We start from the raw sequence: 10,082 nt of genomic DNA on the forward strand, positions 1-10,082 counted from the left end.
TGATAGAACAGGATGAGAAAGAGAGAGCGAGAGAGTGCGAAATAGAGAGAATGATAACATGCATGTTTGTGTATATACACTACACGGTTGGAGAAAACATAAATACATTATCTAGCATGTTCATTTTCACTTGATGATGTGTTTTTCAATATTTCCTATTCCTTTCAAAGACCACCATTAAGAAATATATGAAGCAAATTATTTCCCGGATGTGTAATCTGCTTGTCCTGGACTCCCAGGCTAGCATTTTTCCACCCCTGCACTGTATATGCGTATAAGTGATAGATAATACTTTCGAAGTTTAAAAGCACTCCAGATTACATAGGACCAGCAGAATCAAAATCAGAATCTCTTTATTTCATCAAGTATGTTACACATATGAGGAATTTATCGTGGTCTGTGCACACATGTATGACATGTAACATACTAAACAGATCAGACTGTTCACAATATTCAAGAAAATAGACATTTAACTAAGGGAAATTTTAAATAAATTTAGAATAATGGAGTAAAAGATTAGATATAAAGAAGCAATTGTGAAAAGAGCCAAAGATGATGAAGTGAAAATATATACATGCAGGCTCTGAGGAAACGGAAATAAAATAACTATTGTTTACAGTATGTGACAGAATGATATGAACAATGTATCTATCAAGTTACTTCATTTCAGGATGCTTTTTCTTCTGGTCCTGAAATTAGCTCCTCTTCCAGCTGGAAATGCTGCTTAGCTCTTCCTCTTTTTGTAATGGATGGATGGGTAGATGGATGGATGGGTGGATGGATGGATGGATGGATGGATGGGTGGGTGGGTGGGTAGATAGATAGATAGATAGATAGATGTACATTCTCATCCTTTATTGAGGTATGATAGAGGTCAGTTGTAAGATGATTGTTGTGCCCTAATTTCATCTCTCCCAGATCACAAATCATCAAACGAATCAAATACCATCTATGTCAGTGCTGTAATGATTATGCTATAATGAAGCATATTTTTAAGTTTAAAATGTCCAGTTTCCTGGATTTTTCCCGTAATTAATATATCTTTCATAAGGCAAAGCAGGGAAACCTTTAAAGGAGCTGTTTGTAATTCTCTGCTGCTTATATTGCAAATGCAGGCCTTCCCCTTAACTGACCTCACTCCCTCTATTGAAACTATGTATAAGTGCTGAGTTGCCTTTATTCCTGAGTTGGATTTTTCCGCCATGTTTTCTCTTAAGGATCAGTAAAGGAGATCTATCTATCTTTTAAGAAAAAGAGCTTTTTCTAAGCTAAGCAGCTTTTCTAGAAGGAGGCGGAGCTAATTTCAAGGCCAGAAAAAAAAAAACAGTAGTGAAATGAAGAAACTTGATAGATGTGTTGTATCACACTATTGCAAATCAGATTTCCGAATATGTCTTAGATGTTCTGTTATTGTCGCAGGTGTAGAGACACTTTTAAACACTACCTACTGCACCTTTAAAGCAGCATTCACACACCCTGCTGGAGCTCTACTGTATTTTACTAGTGATGTTAGTCCAAAACCTAATCCCACTACACTTTAACTGTTTTGCAATATTATTTTCAGTATAATCTTCCCGACTTGCCCTGATGACTCAGGAGTGTGTAAAACCTACAGTACACAAGTGGGCACTTGCAAGACAAGTGCAAGGTTGCAGGAAGTTGATTTTTCAATCAATATGCACTTTTTCAGTCTGCCCAGTTAAATTTTAAGGAGTTGGAGTATATGATTTTGCAAAATAGTTATCAGGTTAGTGTTTAAAAATGTGCTATGCATAAATGAAGTAGTTGGCCACATAAAACCCATAGCAAGTCAGATTTTTTTATAATACAATAATTTATTGCTTGCGCTAATGCCTGTCTGTCATTTTTCGCTGTTTCGCAAAAATGACAGTAATGCCTTCATTAATGTGCTTTTTAAATGTCTTAAAGCACTTTGAGATTTAGGATTCAAAATACGAAAGTGCTATATAACTCTGCAATTTTGTTCCCCTGCTGGATTGATTTAAGGTACAACAATTATGACATTCACTGTGTTAAATGAGTCATATGTAAGATATTTGTGTTTGAATTATATTAAACAACACCAGTAGAAAGAAGAAAGAAAGAAAAATCTGTGAAGAAAAATGTATATTAAAAGACATGTCTTTTATGAAAAGGGCTTTTTTTGTCTTTTATAGTCAGGACTTATACAGAGTTGAAATGCATATACTCGTCATAGTGTCATTCTTCTGAGCTGCCCTCATTTCAACCGCTTGTAACCCATTTTACCAGCTTAAGTGTGATATTGTGCCAGAACTATAATGTCCAGAGTCTGTAACTGAAGCTATAAGTCAGAGTGAAGGGAACATGTTTCTCTGAGATGGGGGGAATTGGTAAATAATTAATGTGGTGCTCAAAGTCATGAGCGAAAGATGTTGATGAAAAAAGACAGCTTCAGCTCTCTACTCTGTGGGGTAAGGCAGTTGAATTATTCAGACCTGAGAGAAAAAGAGAAAGAGCCCCATTTCCTAAAGGTAAAAAAAAAAAAAATCACTGCTGTGGGTCAATCTCTACTTGAGAGAATAGAGAGCTATGAGGGATTTGTATTGCGATTTCCTCACAGTGTTTTGTTAATGGAATGCTTTGCTTTGTGTCATGTTGCGCTGAGCCTCTGTGGGTTGGGAAGGAAAACTGAATTTAGCTGAATTTTAGAGTCGTTCAGAAAAGCAATTAAACTCTCAGTCTGTATTGAAGTGCTCAAGAGAATATAAAGATGGAGTCCATACATTTTCATTTGCGGAAAGTAGAAAGTGAGCGAGAATGAATGGATGAAGGGGTTATGTGGGGGACTAGCTGGCATACTGACATACTGTTCTGAAGGATTATATCATGTTCAGGGACCCATCAATTAATCAGTAATTTACAATCAATACATCTGAATGTCAATAAGAAAGCATTTAACAAGCAGTTGATAAGTACTCACCTGAAAGTAAGAATATAACTAGTGTAGTGTGTAGTAATAGCAAGTGTCGTTAATACTGTGCTTATAACTCTATTCTCTTATGGCCTTATGTGTATTCTTTACTAGCTATAGCAACAAAATCTGGGCGAGATCTGGCTAACTTTAGGCCCTTCTGGTTTAATTCTGGCACAGTTTTTTTTCACAGCCTTGTGTGAAACAGCATTAGGCTGAACTCTGGCATGAGTTTGCAGCTTAAGGGCCATTCGAGAGGAGTGGGCCATGGTGGTATGTGGGCCTAAATTCAACCAGATAAGGCCCACAACCAATTTGCTATCTGGTACATAGGCTGTGTTGTATGTAAAATGACATACCTGCATACGGCATACTGCATCAGAATATACAAGTTTATATATGCTAAACATTGCGGGATTAAAAATAACCCAATTTGGGACAATTTGGAAACTTAGAGCTGACTCCAATATGGACTAACCCAGCATGGGTTGTTGTAACCCAGCAAGGTTGGGTTAGGATGTTGAACGAGTATGATAAGTTGATTTTTTAGCCCAATTTGTGGGTAAAAGTGACTATATTGTTGGGCTGTAGACAGAAGTGGTCACAAGTCAAGACTGTAAGTTCATCTCAAGTTACAAGTTCTTAACTTTTAGTTGCCAGTCCTAAAATATTCATAATGTGCTCTTTACTAAATTTAAGTCCATAGTCATAATTAATATAGTAAATTTACACAAATCATGCAGGCTTTTTAAAATAGGTGTTCATCACTTTCTAGACAAACTTTATAACTCAATAGAAATAGTGTATATGGCTACTTGAAAGATGCATAACTATAAAAACTGAATATTTCAGTTTAATTTCACATGAGCTGAGGTGTAGACTGTTTTCACTAAGCGTACCCATCTATCTCAGTTCAGTTTAGCTTTGCCTTGGGATTTGCTCTGTGCAACTTCAAATCCTGGACAAAATTTGAAATTCGTTGCTTTTACTTCTGATATTCTTGAACCACAGGTTCTACATGTTGCAACCCTTTTATTGTAGCAAATAACATAATCTTTGTAGGTGAAGACTACTATCTTTGGAAGCATTAGGCACCATAAAGTGCCTCTGTTGTCGGGGAATGAGCGGTCTTTCAGCTTTCAAAGCTGACATAGCTACAACCATGAATAAAAGAAAACAGACTGAAAAAAAGGCTATTTAGGGTTGCTAACAGTTGGCAGTTAGCATTAGTGTATTTACAGATACAATACATTAACTAAGGTACATTTTCAGTTATATTCCTTTAACATTTCGATTAAAACTTACCTTGGTATATCCATAGTCTTTACATACATATAGTTATATAGATATAGATGCTGTTGCTGTTAACGTATTCACCACATTTTTCTGGCTTTTATTTGATTAAGAATTCAACGTGTTGCATTGTGGGATGTGGGAGTATATTCTGTAGATTGTTTTGGGTGTATTCTAGGAAATTCAGCTTGAGTAGTAAGTCTTCTATAGAACTATGGTGTCTGGGATATATTTATGTTGTTCACGTACTGTGTTTGGTAGTATGCATAGAATGCCTTACTATACAGTGATTGTTTGGATGCAAATTTATTGCAGATAGTGCATTGTGGGATTTTGTGACTGCTCTGGATATTTTTCAGTATGGTTTTAGACAAGTACTAAAAAATGCCAGAAACACAGCAATAGTGCACTATTTAATGCATAGAGTATGGTTTTCAATTCATACTATTTCATGCATGAGCTTGAAAGACTTCACTTCCCAAAATCCCTCTGTTCTGTTCTGCTTTCTGCACATGATTTAACTACAACTGATTTACGGGTTTTTCCAATCCAATCTAAGCATCTGCACTATGAGTGTGTGTATCTTTTCAGGCAGTGTGTCATGGCAGAAGGTTTGGGATCTGAGATTGATGTAATTAGCAATAATGTAATCTTGCTGAAGACATTTGTACTGCATGTGTCCTCTTAATTTTGTAACAATCATTGGAGCATACCTTTAAAAAAAACCCTTGGTTGCTTTTTACCTTTTATGAGTGTGGCTGTGTCTATGTATCTGTGCTGCCACAGAGCTGCTGTGTGTGTGTGTATGTGTGTGTTTCTTGCCTGCTGCTTTGGAGGTGTTGCTGACGTTGCAGGCTTCACCAGCTGTCTCTTCATTAATAGTGTGAAATCTCTCTCCCCCCACCTCTCTCTCTCTCTCTCTTTCACACACACACACACAGGAATCTGATTATCCTTGTGTACCTGCCATCACTGGTAAAGCAGGATGCTATCAGAACCACCCTTTGAAATCACCACTTAATTCAAAAGCACAATTAAGACTGGAGCGTCTTATGATTTAATAGGCTTATAGTAAGCAGCCTGCTGCTTATATAGTAAAGTGAATTAAAACATGACCTTCTCTTGTCCTCCAGGAACATTGAAACATTGCCATGGAGCAGGGGAGTGATTTATTGACACGTCCACTGAAGGGTGCTTCATCAATCAGAGCTTTTTCTTCAATAATAAAAGAAAGGATTCAGATCACCCTCAGTGATGAGGCATTGTAAATAATACTGTAGTTTGATACTGCTTTAATACTGTGGGGTTATTTATTTTTGGCAGACTAATGAATAATAGAAGGATATGAAGAGTCTGAGGCATTTAACCCAACCACACACGCTCCTATTCTCTCTCCTCAGGGACACTATGGTAGAAAATGTGGCACTCTGTTTCACCGCACTCCCATTTTTCCATTACAGGGAATGACAAACAGGAGCTGCAGTGTTCGAGCTCGCTAGAGTTTATTTTGTTTTGCTCCCAGCTGTCCATTATAGAGAATTAAAAAAAAAAAAAAAACCTGAAACTACAATGTTCAAGAAATGCAATATTCTACCTGTTGTACTATTCTCATAACATTTAATCAACATGTATGATAGGAAATGTTAGCATGAGGTCCTTACAAACGTGTGTTGCTCGGAGAGTCAACATATAGAATATTGTTCTTGCATTATAATCAGTTTATATCTCTTCTTTGTGTCTTTGTTTTTTCTTTTAAATCATGTCAGTAGTTCTTCATCACAATGCTGAGACAAATAACCAAAAGCAAAGATATTACTCTGACCTATCCTTTTAAAGGGGTGATTCCATGATTGGGGCTATTTATGTCCCACTGATATTACTTATTATTTACAAATATTCATATAAAGGTGAAAGACATTTTAAACACAGGTAAAGTATCCTTCATAACATCATACTGTATGTGCATATTTCAGATAAATAATTTAAATCATTAATAAAAACCTAAAGCACTAAACAGTGTTGTTGCCTGTCCTGGTCCACTATAATTACACTTTTCATTAAAATTAGATATTTATCATTATATATTTATATAAATATTATCATTATATAAATCATTATATAAATATAACCATCAAAAATTTTGTATTAATGTGTGAACCTATTTAATATCACATGCTTGAAACATTCCTCTAAATGAGTCATCCATTATAGGTTTCTGAAAAATTCCTGAAAACACATTCACCCCTGAAATATTTGGAATATTCCACAAGTCACATGTTCGACAGGAAGTTGCATCATGGGAAGAAAAAGAAGTAAGTTTTTTTTTTCTTTGTTTGCAGTGCTATTGTGATATTGATGAGGTCACTTTGTAAGTACAACTCAACTCAAATTATAGATTGAAAGTAAATTATTCATTAAAAAATGAGGTAAATCATTAGCTGGGATCTCTGCTTTCAGTAACGCTTAATTTTATGTGAAAAAATTTCAATCCTGTTATTTTCAGCCCTGTTACTCATTTAAAAGCAAAATGCAGCCATCAGAGAAAAAAAAGAAAAAAATGAGAATGTTGCCTGAGATCGGTTAATGCATTTGTTGACTGGTTAAATGCATCTTTTCTTCAATGTAGACATTTTTTTTTAAAGAGTTAATTTTTAAGAGTTACAAAGGCAATGCAATCATGGAATCACCCAAAGCACACATTGCAAAAGAGCTTCTCCTACAGACAACATACTGCAACCACATGCACTGAGGTGTGAGCTGCCAGCTTTCACAAAAAGGCCTGGTGTTTGTCCCGCTGGAACACCGTCCTCTCTTCCTGTAGAGCTCCAGATTACATTTGCTTTCTATAAAATCCATTCTGTGTCTCTGGGTCAAACTTTCCACTAATGAATCATTTGGATCGAGCCTGTTCAAAGCTGAGCATTTACGTCTGGGTTTTTAAAAACACAGGGAGTGGGAGACACCCAAGAGCTGAGCATCCACATTATTCTTACACGCTCATAAAGGGTTTGTAGTTTCTCATTTTCTCAAAATGAAGCCAGTAAATCTGATTCAATAGGTGCAGAGGTCTAATAACATTCAATCTCAGCTCTGTCTCTGTCTGTCTCGATGAGCACAATGCTCAAGCATCCCCAGATAACCCATTAAAGTTAGGAGAATTTTTGGAACATCACGATTCTAGAAAGTTTTTGTTCAATCTGTAAAGTTTTCTGGGTATTCTGATCTTTTTACATGACGTTCCTACATTCCTACAACGTTGCTGCAACGTTATTATACTAACTTTTCTATAAAAGTGTCTAATGTTGTGTGAGCAACATTCTCTTAGCCATTACAGCAGATGTTTTGAAAGATTATTTATTGGTTATGCTTCAGTGCTGTTGAATGCTCATTTCTGATTGGTCAGAAGGTGTTGATTCATTTTCAGTAAGAGCATGGCTTAGACAGTAGTTTTGTCTGCAAAGTTTATATCAGTGTGCTCGTTCTAATACGTTCTCATCTCTATAGTAACTTACACAATGACTTGTATGGTGGACATGCCACGTAAACAAATTTTTTTTTTTAATGTGTGTAATTGTTCATATGGTAAATGAGAAGATGTTTATTTAGCATTTTTGGAAGGAGTCTCCAGTGTCAGCCGTAACAGTCAGAGGAAAGCCATTCCTTTAAGTTTTCTGTGGGAAGATCTTCAAGAAAGAGAGGTTCTCAGTAAGAACAAACTGCATTTTCTGTCTTATTAACTTCAAGAGACAGAGAAAAAAAGAGGCTGCTAATGGGACGACTGTTTATAGCTGCTATAACAACTTGTTTTGCAACATTAAACCACTATTAATGGATAAATAGTACAAGATGTTTGTTTAATTAATGATAATTGCAATCATTGGCAAATTCCTGTGGTGTAAGAGGAATAAAACTCTTCGGGATGTGCTGTTTTTGTAAAAATAATCAACTTCAGGGTGTAATGGTACCTGCTTCACGTTGGGCTGGATCACACCACTCCATTGTTGATTATTTTCCTATATGTGCACACTGCTTTGTATTCCTTCTTAGAAGCTATCTTACTAAAACTCTTCTAAGGAACTTCTAAGGAACCTCTGTGGAACACAATAAAAGTCTTGCTGGTATACAGTACGTAAATTAAATTTTGTTTTGTCCTAAAGGGTATACAAACCTTTGCACTCAACTCTATATTTTGCAATCTCTGATAGATTCCCTAGCTCACTTGTGAGCAAGTGCTAGTCAATTAGCTGATCTCATTTATGTGACCAAAATCTCCCAGCTTATCTTGTCGCCTTATCTTGCTATTTCCAATCCACCAAATTGCCCAGGACGTTTCACTTAAGCAAAGTGGCATTGGTGTGACGTCTGATATAATCGAATAGCACAGCCTTATTTAATATCAATATCAAGATCAAGAAGTTTGTTTGCATTATTTTAATTTGTCTAATCTCCAGTTAAACACATGCATACTCACTGAGACGTGATCCTATATAAATCTGTGCCTGCCTTTGCAAATTGAATAAGTGGAAATTGGATTGCATAACATTTGGCCTCAGAGTGTCCTTTATTCTGAATAGAAATGGTTATTTTTATGCTGACATTGATGGATTTTTAATGCATGCTCTTTTCTTTCAGTTGAACAGTTCACAAAAACCCATAACAGCCATCAGATGCCTGGGGAAAGCTGAAAGCTGTCAGGTTCAGCAGCTAATATTCATATTTTTGTATTTATTATTATTATTATGCTTAATGGAATTGTACTTTGTTCTGCTACATATTAATTATTAATCATTAGTCAGGCTGACCATGGCACAACCCATACTCCTATCTCTCTTTCCCTGCTGTCTCAGGTGCATGAGGAATCTTATCTTGTGAAACAGAATGCCATTTATCTATAATTTATCTACATTCACACTTAAATCTTTCTCATTTACTGTTCTGTGTTGAGCAATGAAAAAAATGCCACAATACAATTGTAACACTTTCTGGACAAATATTATACTTCTCTATTACTGTGCAATGGCTAGAAATGGCAGACTTGATAACTAAATAACCACAAAGATTTCAACCATAGGTTTCTCCGATAATATCAAGAATATCAGGGAGTTCAGCTTCACAGGATATATTTGGATATATATATATTAGCTTCACAGGATTATATTCCATGTTTGCAAAGTGTTCCTCTACAAAATGTTTCTATCAAAGACATGACCTTTGCCTGGTCTATGGTGACTTGTAAAATCTTTTATTGCCTGCAAATGCTCTTTACAAAAACCGCCCATCCAGACATTTAGTCTCAGACAGAGAAAGAGTGAGATGAGAGAAAGGAGAAGAGAAAAACAGGATCCAGGGCACTTAATATCTGTCTTTTATCTTGTTTTAAGTTGATGGTATCATTAAAAGCATGTTGCATTAAAGCTGTCAATGCAAACACAGCCGCACAAGGATAAGAAGGATCATGAGTTTGTGGGTCAAAGATCAGTGCTGAGTTTGCGGCGTGATGCAAATAATGATATCATTTTCTTTAAGATATTATGAACACATGGAGAGTAATATTCTGGTCATATTTCCTTTCGCACTTCACTACACTTTATCCTGGTCAGGGTGCCAATAATTCTGGAGCTGACTAGAGTGCTGACTTGAATGTCTGCAAATGAGGATAGTAGTGCCTCATAAGGGTAAGGTTATCTTAGGTAATACAGACAAATTTTAGATAAAAAGGCATAGTCGGACAACACATTGCTTAGTAAGTAAGTACATTTATTTATCTAGGACTTTAAAAACAACATTAAGCCAATGTGCATTACAGCATTACAGCTGCAGTTACAAAACAATTCAA

This window comes from Pangasianodon hypophthalmus, chromosome 21, assembly GCF_027358585.1.
Source record: "Pangasianodon hypophthalmus isolate fPanHyp1 chromosome 21, fPanHyp1.pri, whole genome shotgun sequence".
Lineage (NCBI taxonomy): Eukaryota > Metazoa > Chordata > Actinopteri > Siluriformes > Pangasiidae > Pangasianodon > Pangasianodon hypophthalmus.